Consider the following 14902-nt stretch of genomic DNA (forward strand, 5'->3'; position numbering starts at 1 on the left):
GTAAAGCCCTGGGACTTACATGCGTCCCGGGGCTTTACATGAGGGCCATGGTCAGAGACAATATGTTTGGGAAGTCCACAAAGATGAAACATGTGCTGAACGAAGAGCGTTCAGAGCCACGAAGTGGGGGTGGTGTGTCGGCACCTGGGCCTGCCTCTGCCGTGGCGGTGTGGTGTTGGGTAAGTGAAGCCAGCTGCAGAGCCTTGCGGCGGGCAAATACAACACAGCAGGAGCAGCAGCAATTGAAGATTTAGAAAAATTCAGCGCAGAACCTCCTGCAGCCCTCTCGTGCCCATGGACTCTGCAGCACCCTGCCCCTCACACAGGTTTCCATGATAACAGGAAGCCCATGCAGCAAGAGGGGTTAGAGCATCATCCATTCTTATAGTGTGTGGACCAAGGCTCCTTCATTAAGAAATATTGGTATGGCAAGTTAACTGTTCCAGTCACAGCCAGGATAGTCACTTGACAAAATGGCACATTGACCAAGGGGTATTTTCGATGCCACTCTTTCTTGTTCAGGCCTGCATGCTTGCAAATTCACAAACTGATTCAAAAGGATGATGTGACACCCTCGACTCAAAAGGATGATGACAGCACTCTCCTTGGCTTGGCACCCAGAGCAGTTACCCTTCTTGTTACCCCTTGCAATGATTCTGAACACACCCAGAGCTGGTTTTAAGGGGAGGGGAAGCAGGGCCATTGCATGGGGGTCCCAGATCCACAAGGAGCCCCCTTGATGCCACTGACTGATGCCATTGAGACAGGGCGCCTGGTGCTTTGCACTGACTGGATCTAGTCCTTAGTTTCTGTCCTGGGCGCTGTGTCTAACACCAGCCCTGATCACCACTTAGCTCCCCATTGTTTATCAAATCTATAGCTGTACCTCTATCTAGTCTTTTAGATCAGAGGCAAACTTCTCCCAGATGAAGATTTCAATAGCTTGCCCGAAATGTGTAAAGTTCTGGCATCAGCTCATCCAGCAACCATAACTCTTCAAACGCTGTGGGTCCTGGACCCTCAAAGACAATGTAACATATAATAGGACGGCAGATAAAGACCCCAAGGCCCTTCCAGCTTGCCCAACCACAACTGCTGCTTAGCTTTGCAATCTCTTCCTCTCCCTCAGAGATCTTATGTGCTCGTCTCATGCTTTCTTGAATAAAATCCTCCTGGTTTCTTTCATAGATAATATGCACACACAATTCATGCATCCAATATCGTACTCCTTGTGTGAGAGGGCAGCCGCTCTCTCCTCCCTGAGGGCGAGTTGAAGTGACTCAGATCGCAGCCGAACTGAAGACATCCGACTTATATCCCATGGCAACAAAACGTGGTAATAGACAGGAGTGCTCGCCTGTGACCTTCTTTCTGCTGCGGCTTTCATGCTCTGTAACTCGCATCCTCTGAGGCTGAGCTCCCCATCTCTTGCCCAGTTAACTGGATCTTTCATCACATGCAGCACCAGGGCAGGAGCGCTCCTGGGTGTGTTTTCTTGCTGCTGTTTCATTTCAGCAATAGTCTAACTGAAAGGAAAGCCAGCACTGTAACATATGCTGGAAACCTACACTACTTTGCGCTCGCTTGCTGGAAAAGTGTGAAATAAATAAACCCCGATGACGACTATTTGTCATCTATTCTGGCATATGTTCAGTTTAGGCTATGAATATTTAAATATTGTGCAATATTTACCCACAGGAGTTTTGTTGACTGATTTATAACTGCGGTTGTTCGTACCCGTACGCAGCCCATTTTTAAACACTGTATTTTCCTAATCATGAAATTAGCACCATTAGTAGGAGTAGCGCGTTTGTCTTTTGATATTAATTATTTTCTCTACTGTTCTTTGCCCCCGCCACTAAATATTGCCCTCCCCCGTTTTCAGCACAGGATCCTTCTGAACATAAACTCTTGAGGCTCCCTACTTTGCCCATTCTGGCTGCCAGTCAGTGCCTCTCCCTCCTCAGCCTTGTTGGGCAGAGGCTCCTCCCTGCTTTGCCTATTCTCCGCCCACCCGCCCGGGGCGGTCCCCGCCCAGGGGGCGGAGCTGGACTCTCCGGGAGGCTGTGAGCTAGGCGCCCGCGCCTGAACGTTACCATCAATCCGGGCTGCAGCAGCTCCCGCTGGATCGGCGGGCTCCAGTTTCCTCTTCCTTGGATGCGAGCTCGAACCTACCTGCCCGGAGGTGCAGGACGGAGGGAGCCGGCGCGAATCGACCCGGGCTCTGTCTGGTATGCTTTTACTTATTGGTTGTATTCTTCGAGGTTCTGAACCGTTGCAGAGACTGGAGATGCAATGGCAGTACAGGATGTCTGATGTGTCAAGGGAGCTTACGGGAGGAGGGGGTGTCATTCTTTCTGATCCGTTTTCAAGAAGTCAGGTGCCTCAAGTAAAAAAAAAAAAAAAAAAAAGTATGTCAGTAATGGAGTGATAGATGCATACTTCATATCTACCCATTAAGGAGAAAAGAAGCTGCCTGCTGTGTTTGCCTTAGCAAGGGTCCGTGCTGAAGATTGTGGAGGTCGTGGGTATAAATCTAATAGCTTATAAGTATGAAACTGCCATGCACTATTAATAATACTACTACTACTTATCATTTATAAGAGCTACTGGGCATAGGCAGATCTCTTCAGTGGTGATAAGTATTCAGATACAATAAGTCCCTGCCCACATCCAGCATCTGAGGTTACCGGAGACAAAGTAACATATCAACTGAAGGCAGAATGGGTCCAAATTGATCCATTCAGTCTGCTCACTCGACATTCTTCCACTTTGGTTAGACGCACATACTGCTTGACTTGCCTATGCTCATAAGGATTGTCGGTGGTGGAAGCAGGATTTGAACTCTGATTCCCAATCCATTGCTCTAACCACCACCACTAGGTCATTCCTTCACAAATTCTAATAGTGTTCTGTTTGCTATTTGTTTTCTTTTCCTTTCCTTTTTTTTCTGGATTTAAAACGTTTTGAGTCTTGTCATTTGCTTTGATTTACTGTTAGAGCCAATAACATATTACCATGATTTCCACAGAGTTTTATAGCATAAAACTGCTTTCCCCAAGGAGTCAATAGTGAGCAGCAGAGAGCTATATTAAGTGAAACTTTCAACTCAGCATTATGTCTGGAGACTATGCAGCAGGGGCTTTTAGTCAGAGATGTGCAAAAAATAATGCAAAGGAGTAAGTCTGTGTGGGACAGTGACAAATGTCTCCTGAGTCACCTCAAATATCTTTTTTTTTTTTTTTTTGCAACATACAAAAACCAAAAAAAAGCCACGAATTGAGTAGCTTAAATATTTAGTCATTTAGATGGCTTATGAATTTTTCAGACTAGATGCTCTTTGAGCAGTGACTTTCCGAAATATGCTGAAAGCAGCAACCTGAGTGAAAGGAAATAACGTGAAAAGGAAGACCGAAGCTGTGCTATTGCCACTCGTGAGAACTATTGCCCTTCAAGGGGTCAGTGGTTATCACCCTCAAGGAGTAGTGGCATCTGTTCTTCCTCCTGTGGAAAGGAATCAACTAATCGGATTGCTAGTTACATTGAAACATAGAACATGGCGGCAGATGAAGGCAATAAGGCCTATCCAGTCTGTCTGTCCACATTTTCTGTTCAGTTTTATATTACTATGACTAAGCACTAACTACTCTACTACTTGTCATGTCTGTAGTGCTACTTGATATTCGCAGGGCTGTACAAAGCATATAAGAAACAGTCCCTGCTCTGTAGAGCTTACAATCTAATCAAGACAAACACACAGGGCAACAAAGATATGGGAATTTCATTTACTAAGAAAATGGTTAAAAACAATAAGGATGTAAGTGGCATAATCAGAGGTTAAAAATTAAAAACAGCCTCTAAAAGCTGGGTTTTTAGGTTGAATTTGAATTCAGTAAGAGAGGAGCATGATACACCAGCTCAGGAAGTCTCTTCCAAGCATAGGGTGCAGCAAGATGGAAAGCACCGAGTCAGGAGATGGCAGTGGAGGAAAAAGTGATAGAAGTGACTTGCCTAATGAGTGGAGTTCACGAGGAGGGTGTATGGCGAGAGAAGGTGAGAAGTTGCAGAGATGAGAGAGCCAATGTAGTGATTTGAAAAGAGGGGTTACATGAGTGAAGCGACTTTGTAAAAAGATAAGTTGCACAGCTTTGTTTAAGCTGGATTGTAGAGGAGCGAGATGGTGAGAAGCAGGTTGGAGAATGGTAATGTGTTCATGGAGTTTGGTGATGTTATACAGAAAGAAACAACACATTTTAGCACTGTTTTGGATATGTATAGAGAAGGAGAGAGGGGAGTTAAGAATGGCCCCAAGGTTACGGGCTGAAGAGACTGGGAGGATTACAGTGTTATCCACAGAAAGGGAGGAGGGAAGTGGGCTTGGGGGAAGGATGAGAAGCGCTGACTTGGCCATGTTGAGTTTAAGGTGGCGGTGAGACATCCAGGCAGCAATATCAGACAAGCAGGTTGAGATTTGGGACTGGATTCTGATTAAATTTGTGGTATAGACAAGTAAATATGGGAATCAGCAGCATAAAGATGGTATTGAAAGGTATAAGGGGAGATCAGAGCGCCCAGGGAGTTAATAAACAGACAGAAGAGAAGAGGGCCCAGGACAGAGCCCCCAAAGCATACTAATTGATCATGGGATGGCAGTAGAGGGGGATCTGCTAGACAACACACACTAAAACTGTGATGGGAGAGATAAGAAGAGAACCGAGAAAGGATGGAGTTCCAAAATCCAAATGAGGACAGGTGGTTGTCAACAGTGTCAAAAGCAGAAAGACAGTTTTGAGGAGGATAAAGACTAAGTAAAGACTTAGTTTTAGCCATAAACAGATCATTGGAGACTTTGGCAAGGGCTGTTTCAGTTGAATGTAGAGGGCGAAAACCAGACTGGAGTGGATTGAGAATGGCTTGAGATGAAAGAAAGTCAAGATAGCGGTGGTGAACCGCATGTTCAAGTAGTTTAGATGCAAAAGGGAGGAGGGAGATGTTTTGCGGGGCAGGTAGGCTCTGGTGAACATTTTTTGGAGGAGTGGTGTGATCACAGCAAATTTGAAGGCAAGGATACAGTTGCAGTGGGAATTGATAGACTGAGGACGTGGCAGATGAAAGCTGACTGCAGGGGGAATAGAGCTGAGTTGCTGGGTGGGAATGGGGTCAGAGGAACAAATAGTGAGTTTGGAGGAGGAGAGAAAATCAGAAGTTTCCTTCACTGTGATTTCAGAAAAAGAAGAGATGGTGGTAGGGGCCTGGGGAAGGGTAGAGGAATGAAGGTGGGGAGAGGGAGGTAGAGGTGACCTGGTTGAGAACTTGAGATTAATTTTGTGAACCTTATCATGGAAGTTGTCAGCCAAAGTCTGGGAAGAGAATGAAGGGGAAGTAAGAGGTGAAGGGAGTTTGAGTTCGGTAAAGAGATGGTGAAGGCTGGATGTAGGAGAGTTTGTCAGGTGGATATAGCAGACTTGCTTGGCAAGTGCAATAGCAGATTGGAAGGAGGTCAGCATGAATTTGAAATGTATGAAGTCTTCATGGGCATTAGATTTTAGCCAGAAAAGTTCTGCAGAGTGGGCATAGGAAGCAAATTTTTGGGGTGAGCCAAGCCTGGGGTTTGATGTCCTTTACAGGATGGGGAAGGGACAAGAGTGTCTAAAGCAGAGGAGAGTATAGTGTTATAAGAAGAAACTGCTTCATCAATTATTTCAGACAGTGTAGTGGAAGAGAAGGAGACATGAGACAGTATTGGAGGGAGTACAAGTGTGGACAGCCTGGAGATTTCTGAAGGTATTGGTGGCAACTGGACAAGGCTGTGGGATAGGATGGTTTAATGTGAAAATTATCAGATGATGGTTTGAGATGGGATGAACTGAGGTGGAGAAGCCTGAGAGACAGCAATTGGAAGAAAGGACTAGGTCAAGGCATTCGCCATGCTTGTGAGTAGGGGCAGGAGAGCAGAGTTGGAGACTAAATGAGGAGGTTAAGGCAAGGAGTTTAGAGGCTTGAGTCAGAGAAGTCATCAACATGGAGACTACAGTCCCCAAGAATAAGGGAAGGGAAGATGGTTCAATGAAAAAGGAAAACCAGAAATCAAAGTTGGTGAGAAAGTAGGAGAGGAATTTATCAGAGGGTCAATAAAATTAGGTACCCAGAGGTAGTGATGTGAACTGACAAGTGGAGTGGGCCTCAAAGGAAGAAATGGAGTGGAACTGAGGTGGAAGAAGGGGTTGAAACCTACAGAAGAGGGAGAGTAGCAATCCAACACCACCACCATGGCCTGCCTTCCAGCACTACCACCATGGGAGAAAAGATAACCTCCATGACAGAGAGCAGCAACTGAAGTAGAATCTTCAGGGGAAAACCAAATCTCAGTCAAGGCAAGAAGATGAACAGTATGAGAGTTAAACAGGTAGGTCATGTATGTACTCAAGTGTTATAATTAGTGAGGTTTGGGTGGACACTGGCAGCTGACCACGCCCTTGGGGGGCAGTCCCGTGAGGGGCCACAGGTCAGGCTCAGCTGAGGACACACAAACACAGAGATTTGATCTTTATTTAAACAATGTTGTGTAGCCACCAGAGGTGGCAGTGATGAGTAGTTGAAGTAGCCCGGCTGGGCTAGTATCCCTCAGGCGCTGGAACAGCGACTCCTCCGGTAGCAGTGCTGTAGTGAAAGAACTGAGAATAATGAGTACAATGGAATATGAACAAGCCTCAGTATGGAGAACCCCAGGATAGGAAGAGCAGGCCCTCGAGGAGGGAGTACCTGATCCCTGAGAGCTGAGAGGCTTGTAGGAGATTTACTCACACAGCGGTTCCACTTAGGAGATGGCACCAAGGCTGGAACGCAGGCAGGCCCTCGAGGAGATGGTACCTGGTTCCAGGGGAAAGCTCTGAGGTGGAGATGGTAGTACTCACTGGTGTTGAAGATAGCGAATCCTTCCAGGCAGAAGAGAAGGTAGGAGCAGGCAGCGAGTCAGGGATCATGGGCCCTTGAGGAGCGAGTACCGGTTTCCTGATAGCGACCTGAAAAGAAAGTGAGGCTCCCGAGGAGCGGGTACCCCGTTAGCGTTAAGAGTCCAATGAAGATTGGAGGCAGAGTAGCTGGTTACGGAGAGTGAATCCCATCCATAGAATCCCCTTGCTAACTCAAAGGCTAGCAAACAGTGAAGGCTTTAAATATCTGGGCAGCGTGACATCATCACAGGAGGACGCCCTTGAGGTTCACACCAAGTAGGAAATAAGAGTGAGGGCTGTGCGACGTATGCGCCCTGAGGTACAGACAGAGCTTGGTGGGAGGCAGTGCCCAAGCCAGTCCTGGGACGCCGGAGTGGACGGCAGACAGACGCCGCTGCAGCCAGACGTCCATTTACAGCAAGAGGAGGAGCAAAAGGAGAGAAGTAGGAGGAGTGCAGCCGTCGGGAAGGGATGGTTGCAACAGTACCCCCCTTCAAAGGGCAGTCTCCTCTGCGGGTACCAGGTCTTGGTTTTCAAGGATGCAAGAGATGAAACTGATGGAGCATCTCTTTGTCAAGGATATTAGCCAGAGGCTCCCAGAATTGTCTTCAGGGTCAAAACCTTCCCAAGATAGAAGGTATTCCAGGTTTTGCCTCGTTTGCGGACATTAAGAATGGCTTTGACCTTGTACTCAAGGTCATCTTCTGCATTGATGGAAGATGGTTCCAGAGATTTGGAAGAAAATTCACTGATGATGAGTGGTTTCAGAAGTGAAACATGAAAAGCATTATGGACGTTCAATCCAGGTGGTAACTTCAGACTGTAGGTAACATTGCCAAGACATTGGAGGATTGGACATGGTCCAACGTAGCGAGGAGCAAATCGAGAGGAGGGTAACTTCAGTCTAAGGTGCTTAGTGGATACCCAGACTTTGTCACCAGGTTGAAAGACAGGCGCTTTGGAATGATGAGCGTCATAAAACTTTTTGGCTCGATTACTCGCTTTGAGTAGCATTGCTTTCGTCTGAGTCCATAATTGATGGATTTCTTCAGCAGTGGATTGAGCTGCTGGGGACGTCACTGAGAGCTTCAGTGGAAGTGGCAGTGATGGTGAACGTCCATATACCACTTCAAATGATGTTGATCCAGTTGATGTTGCTGGATGAGAATTAATGGCGAATTCAGCCCATGGTAACAGTTCGGCCCAGTTATTCTGACGGCAACTCACATAGGCCCGAATGAACTGTTTCAGGGTCCTATTCATCCATTCTGTTTGGCCATTAGATTGAGGATGATAGGCAGATGTATAATCTAGAGAGATGTCAAAGAGTTTGCACAGGGCCTTCCAGAATCTTGCTGTGAACTGTGATCCTCGATCCGAAACTATGTGCTTCGGTAAGCCGTGGAGGCGGAAGATGTGGACTATGAAGAGCTTCGCAAGTTCCGAGGCTGAAGGTAAGCCAGGTAGTGCCACAAAGTGGGCCATCTTGCTGAAGTGGTCAGCTGTGACCCAGATGGTATTCAACCTCCAGAAAGGGGTAGATCAACTACAAAATCAGTAGCGATATGCATCCGGGGCTGTTCCAGAGCTGGAAGCCGTTGCAGCAATCCCCACGGTTGGCCAGAAGTAGGTTTGTGCATGGCACAGTTGGAACAAGATGACACATAGGAGAGTGTATCCTCCTTGATAATTGGCCACCAATAATACTTCTATAATTTCAGCAGGGTACGGCGTTGACCAGGATGGCCAGCCAGCTTGGAATCGTGCGCCCAATAGAGCACCTTCTTTCTGAGATGTTTTGGCACGATGGTCTTACCAGTGGGCACAGAATGAGTAGCCGCTAAGACAACTTTCTTCGGGTCGATTATGTGCTGTGGCTCTTCTGGAATAACCTCTGAATGGAAAGAGCGTGATAGGGCATCAGCTCTGGTATTCTTGTCTCCAGGGCGATATTTGAACACGAAGTCAAAGCGGTTTAAAAAATAAGGACCATCTAGCTTGTCTATGGTTAAGACGTTGTGCATGGCGGAGATACTCTAGATTCTTATGGTCCGTAAACACGGTAATTTGAAGTTGAACGCCTTCAAGCCAAGGCCGCTATTCCTCGAATGCCAACTTAATAGCCAGGAGCTCTTTGTCACCGATCCCATAATTCTTCTCTGCTGGAGAGAAACGTCGTGAGAAGAAAGAGCAGGGACGTAAGGACTTGGAATCTCCAGTCTGGCTCAGAACAGCCCCCACACCGACGTCAGAGGCGTCGATGTCTACGATGAATGGTTTGTTGGGGTCCGGATGACGTAAGCATGGTTCCATGGAAAAGGCAGTCTTTAATTCTTCGAACGCAGAAATGGCCTCCGCAGACCATTTAGAAGCATTGGCCCCTTTCTGGGTCATAGCAGTCAAGGGCACCGTTAAAGAAGAATAGTTCTTTATAAAGCTTCTATAGTAATTGGTGAACCCCAAAAATCATCTCAGGGCCTTCAGGCTGGTAGGTTGGGACCAGTTCTTGATACTTTCTAATTTTTGGGGATCCATCTGGAAGCCATCTTTAGACATGATGTAGCCAAGAAAAGGCACGGAGTCTTTATGGAATTCACACTTGGATAGCTTGGCATAGATTCGGTGTTCTCGGAGTCTTAGTAGAACTTGCTTGATATCTTCTAGATGAGTAGACAAATTCTGAGAAAATATCAGGATGTCATCTAGGTACATTACGACACTCTTGTACAACAAATCCCGCAGAATGTCATTCATCATGTTCGGGAACATGGCGGGTGCATTGCACAGGCCGAAAGGCATTACTAAGTACTCAAAATGACCATCTCGAGAGTTGAAAGCCGTTTTCCACTCGTCGCCACTGCAAATCCGGACTAAGTTGTAGGCCCCCTTCAGGTCAAGTTTCGAAAATATCTTGGCCCCCTGAAGCTAAACAGTTCTGAGATTAAAGGCAGGGGGTAGCGGTCCTTAATCGTAATCTCGTTCAGACCTCGATAGTCAATATAAGGATGTAAGGTACTGTCCTTCTTCCCCACAAAGAAGAATCCTGCACCGGATGGCGACTTCGAAGGTCTAATGAAACCTTTCTGTAAATTCTCCTCGATGTACTCGGACATATCCTTATTCTCTATAGCAGAGAGTGGATAGACATGTCCCTTAGGAGGTTCAGTGTTTGGTTTTAGCCGAATGGCACAGTCATAAGATCTGTGTGGAGGGAGGATGTCAGCAGCTTCTTTGGAAAATTCATCACTGAATGACGTGTGTTGAGGCGGCAGTCCTGCCATCACTGGAGTTGTAGGCATGCAGAGAACAAGAGAAACTTCCTTGAGGCATCTGCCATGACAACCTGGGCCCCAGCGGGAGAGTTCCAAGGAGGACCAGTCAAATTGAGGCTGATACAACTGCAACCAGGGTAACCCCAGAACGATAGGGTGCATGGCCTTCTCTAACACAAAGAAGGGGATTGTCTCCGTATGGAGGGATCCAGTGCGAAGAATCACTGGTTCGGTGAAATAAATCACATCACCGGGCAAAGGCTCTCCATGGATGGAAGAAAAGAATAGTGGAGCTTCTAAGGTAACGAGGGGAATCCTCAAATGTTCCACTAGGCGTCGAAGTATAAAGTTACCTCCTGCCCCCGAATCCACAAGGGCAAGAGTTTGGATTGTAGACGGACCAGAAGTCAGAGAGACTGGTAGAGAGAGCGGAGGAGAAGGCGTAGTAAGGCCTAAGAACAGGCCCGTCCGTTTTCCGGATGAATGGGGCATGTTGGGACATTGTGACCAGCTTGTCCACAGTACATACATACGCCCTGTCTCTTCCGAAGTCTTCTCTCTTTTGAAGTCAAATGACTGCGACCAATTTGCATTGGTTCTTCTCCATTGGCAACAGGTACAGCTGGAACATCCAAAGTGCAGGTTTAGCACGAGTCTCCTTCTGAATTGTCCTTTAGTAGGCTTGAGTTCTTTCACCTTATCACGAAGCCAGTGGTCAATTCTAGTAGCCAAGGCCACTAGTTCATCCAGCGAGTCAGGTGTCTCATGAGTGGCAAGCTCGTCCTTCAAGCGGATATTCAGACCTCTGAAGAAGAAAGTTTTCAGGCATCTAGGTTCCCAGCATAACTCGGTAGCAAGAGTCTTGAACTCTATTGCAAAATCAGCCAGTGGTCGGTTGCCTTGCTTCAGGTCTACCAAGTCAGAACCAGCAACAGTCACTCGAGCAGGATCGTCAAACACGAATTTAAATAAGTCAATAAATCCATCAATATCCTGCAGGATTGGATCCTTATGTTCCCACAGTGTTGAAGCCCAAGACAAGGCCCTCCCATCAATATAAGATAGAATATAAGTAGTCTTGGCATAGGCTGTGGGCAGGCTGCAAGGCGAAATGCATGCAGCATTGGTTTAGGAAATCCTCTGGTTCTTTGAATCTCTCCAGAGAAATGAACTGGAGCAGCCAGAGGTACCCCTTTTGCTATCGCATGCGGTAAGTACCGCATGCGATAGCAAAAGGGGTGTGTTTTATGCTAATATAGCAATTTGCACTAATTACCTGTGTGAAGAGCTAAGTTAGCAATACCATTTTCAGATTCTGCAATAAGTGCCAGACCTGTTGTATTTCCTTCATTCAACCTAGGTAGGTATTTGTATCCCTATGGTAGGCCCACCTAGTAACTCGAGGTGGGGTTTAGGTAAGAGTGTAGGGGGTTAGGGGCCACTTTGACATTCTATGTGACACCTACGAACAGAATAGTGGTCTCTTGTGAAGATTTGCTGGCCTTCGGAGTGAGGAAACTCACTCCAAGATGAGATTTGGGCAATGTTCTCTCAACCTAGCTTGATGTTACCCAGGTAAAGAGTCCCTCAAGCTAGGTTGAGAGAACATTGCCCAAATCTCATCTTGGAGTGAGTTTCCTCACTCCGAAGGCCAGCAAATCTTCACAAGAGACCACTGTTCTGTTCATAGGTGTCACCCAGATGTTACCCAGGTAGAGTCCCTCAAGCTAGGTTGAGAGAACATTGCCCAAATCTCATCTTGGAGTGAGTTTCCTCACTCCGAAGGTCAGCAAATCTTCACAAGAGACCACTGTTCTGTTCGTAGGTGTCACGTAGAATGTCAAAGTGGCCACTAACCCCCTTTACTCTTACCTAAACCCCACCTCGAGTTACTAGGTGGGCCTACCATAGGGATACAAATACCTACCTATGGGCCATGTCATTATGGCCAGTCTCTCTCTCTCTCTCCCTCCCTCTCTCTCTCCCTCCCTCTCTCTCTCTCTCTCTTCCCCATCAATTCACCTGAAATAGGACTTACAGGAGACATCACAAATGGCAATGAAATCTTACCTCACAGCAGCTATCACACAGCCTTACGCAATCCAAAGAGGTGTAGTTAAAATCGGCATTATGGCTGTGCAATAGCTCTTCACAGACAGGCTAACCCAGCCCACTCTCCGCCCCTAACTCCTCCTATTTCTGAATTTGCATCGCACCATACGATATGGTGCGATCGCATGCGTTAAAGGCCTATCACATGCGTTAACGGGACTTTTTGCATGCGATAAGCCCTTAACGCATGCAAAAACGCCTTATCGCATTTTGATAAATGACCCCTATAGTCTTTATAGTTACCTCAGGTAACTGACCTTCATTACTGGAAGTAGCGCCTTGCGTCTTCTGTGCTTGTAGCTGATGAAACGCTGAAGTGAGTTCCTCCAATGCATCTTGTAATTCAGCAGTGCGTAGGGCCAGGCCTGCAAGGCATTGAGCTGTGCCGGATCCATGGAGTTAGCAATCTGTTATAATTAGTGAGGTTGGGTGGACCCTTGGACACTGTGGCAGCTGATCAAGCCCACGCAGTCCCATGAGGGACCACAGGTCAGGCTCAGCTGAGGACACACACAAACACAGAGATTGATCTTTATTTAAACTTCTTTAAATTATTGATGCTTAAAAACTCAAACCCTTATTAACTACAGCTGACTTTCGCTCTATAACACAAGCATTAATATTAACTAAACTTGATTACTGCAACTCTCTATACTTGGGTCTACCTTTGTCAACAATACATCCACTGCAGCTTGTTCAGAATGTGACTGCTAGAACTATCTTTAACTTATCAAGATCAGAACATATAACACCAATATTACAACAATTACATTGGCTTCCAATTACCCAACATATCTCCTATAAGTTACTTACCATGATCCATAATCTGCTTTATAATACAAATACTGCTTGGCTCTGTTCACTATTTCGTATCTATAAACCTTCAAGACAACTCCGTTTGATGGACAAATGCATTTTAGAAATTCCCTCAGTCAAATCAGCAACCCTGGCTCTAACCCGAAAGCGTGCATTTTCTGTAACTGGTCCAATCCAGTGGAATGCTTTACCTGACCACATAAGATTGACAGTTAATCATAATGAATTTAAGAAAAAACTGAAAACCTATCTGTTTACTAAAGCATTCAATAACTAGTAATCCAATTTGTTGAAACATATATCAGATTTGATGTACCTACTGTATTTAATTTGATTGTTTTGTCCCTATTTTATGAACATAATGTTGTAAACCGTCTAGACGGGCAGATACCTGCCTTAATTGTACGGTATATAAGAATTTTAAATAAATAAATAAATAAACAATGTTGTGTAACCACCAGAGGTGGCAGTGATGAATAGTTGAAGTAGCCCGGCTGGGTTAGTATCCCTCAGGCGATGGAACAGCGACTCCTCCGGTAGCAGTGCTGTAGTGAAAGAACTGAGAATAATGAGTGCAGTGGAATATGAACAAGCCCCAGTATGGAGAACCCCAGGATAGGAAGAGCAGGCCCTCGAGGAGGGAGTACCTGAGAGCTGAGAGGCTTGTAGGAGATGTACTCACACAGCGGTTCCACGTAGGAGATGGCACCAGGGCTGGAACAGAGGCAGGCCCTCGAGGAGCGAGTACCTGGTTCCAGGGAAGGCTCTGAGGTGGAGATGGTAGTACTCACTGGTGTTGAAGATAGCGAATCCTTCAAGGCAGAAGAGAAGGTAGGAGCAGGCAGCAAGTCAGGGAACATGGGCCCTCGAGGAGCGAGTACCGGTTTCCTGATAGTGACCTGAAAAGCAAGTGAGGCCCCCGAGGAGCGGGTACTCTGTTAGTGTTAAGAGTCCAATGAAGATTGGAAGCAGAGTAGCTGGGTACAGGGAGCGAATCCCATCCGTAAGAATCCCCCTTGCTAACTCAAATGTTAGAAAACAATGTAGGCTTTAAATATCCGGGCAGCGTGACGTCATCACAGGGGGACACTCCTGAGGTTCGCGCCACGTAGGAAATAAGAGCAAGGGCCGTGTGGCGCGCGCGCCCTAAGGTACAGACGGAGCTTAGCGGGAGGCAGCGCCCAAGCCGGTCCGGGGATGCCGGAGAGGACGGCAGACAGATGCCACAGCAGCCAGGCGTCCATTAACAGCAAGAGGAGGAGCAAAAGGAGAGAGGTAGGAGGAGTGCAGCCGTCGGGAAGGGACGGTTGCAACATCAAACTTGTTGGAAATAGAGCAGGTATCCCACAGTGAGCATGAGGAAAAAGGTGAAGAGGGAGGGAGGCTGGGAATTAGGATAAGAGTGGAGGGGTAATAGTTTGATGTGCACAAATGATGTGAAAATTACCTTGGAGGGATAAGATTGGGATTGATATCCCCAGCTGAGAGTAGAAGAACACAGAGAAGGGAAGTGGGGATGTGATGACAGCAAGGAAGATGGAAGAGTAGAGATAGCTGGATGAGAGTATGGAAACTCTGAAGCTCAAAAGCAGTAGACAGGGAAGAATACAGCATAACAAGTGAGATAAAGAATGTAGAGAATGGGGGCAGTAGACTTCCTGTTAGTAGTGGTTTATAGCAAGGAATAAGATTGGAGATTAGAATTAGGAAGAATAATATAGTGGAGCCATAGGAAATAAGAAAAGAGAA

At 46.6% G+C, this 14902-nt stretch overlaps 1 protein-coding gene across 2 annotated transcripts in view; it reads left to right on the plus strand.

Moving 5' to 3' along the window:
- Nucleotides 1-2086: 2086 nt before the first annotated feature.
- Nucleotides 2087-14902, plus strand: part of PPP1R16B (protein phosphatase 1 regulatory subunit 16B) — a 186394-nt gene continuing 173578 nt past the window's right edge. For both annotated transcript variants that reach the window (XM_029612241.1, XM_029612239.1), the window contains exon 1: nt 2087-2231. The gene's annotated coding sequence lies outside the window, so the exon portion shown is untranslated. The remainder of the gene's footprint in view (nt 2232-14902) is intronic.

This window comes from Rhinatrema bivittatum, chromosome 8 (genome assembly GCF_901001135.1).
Source record: "Rhinatrema bivittatum chromosome 8, aRhiBiv1.1, whole genome shotgun sequence".
Taxonomy (NCBI): domain Eukaryota; kingdom Metazoa; phylum Chordata; class Amphibia; order Gymnophiona; family Rhinatrematidae; genus Rhinatrema; species Rhinatrema bivittatum.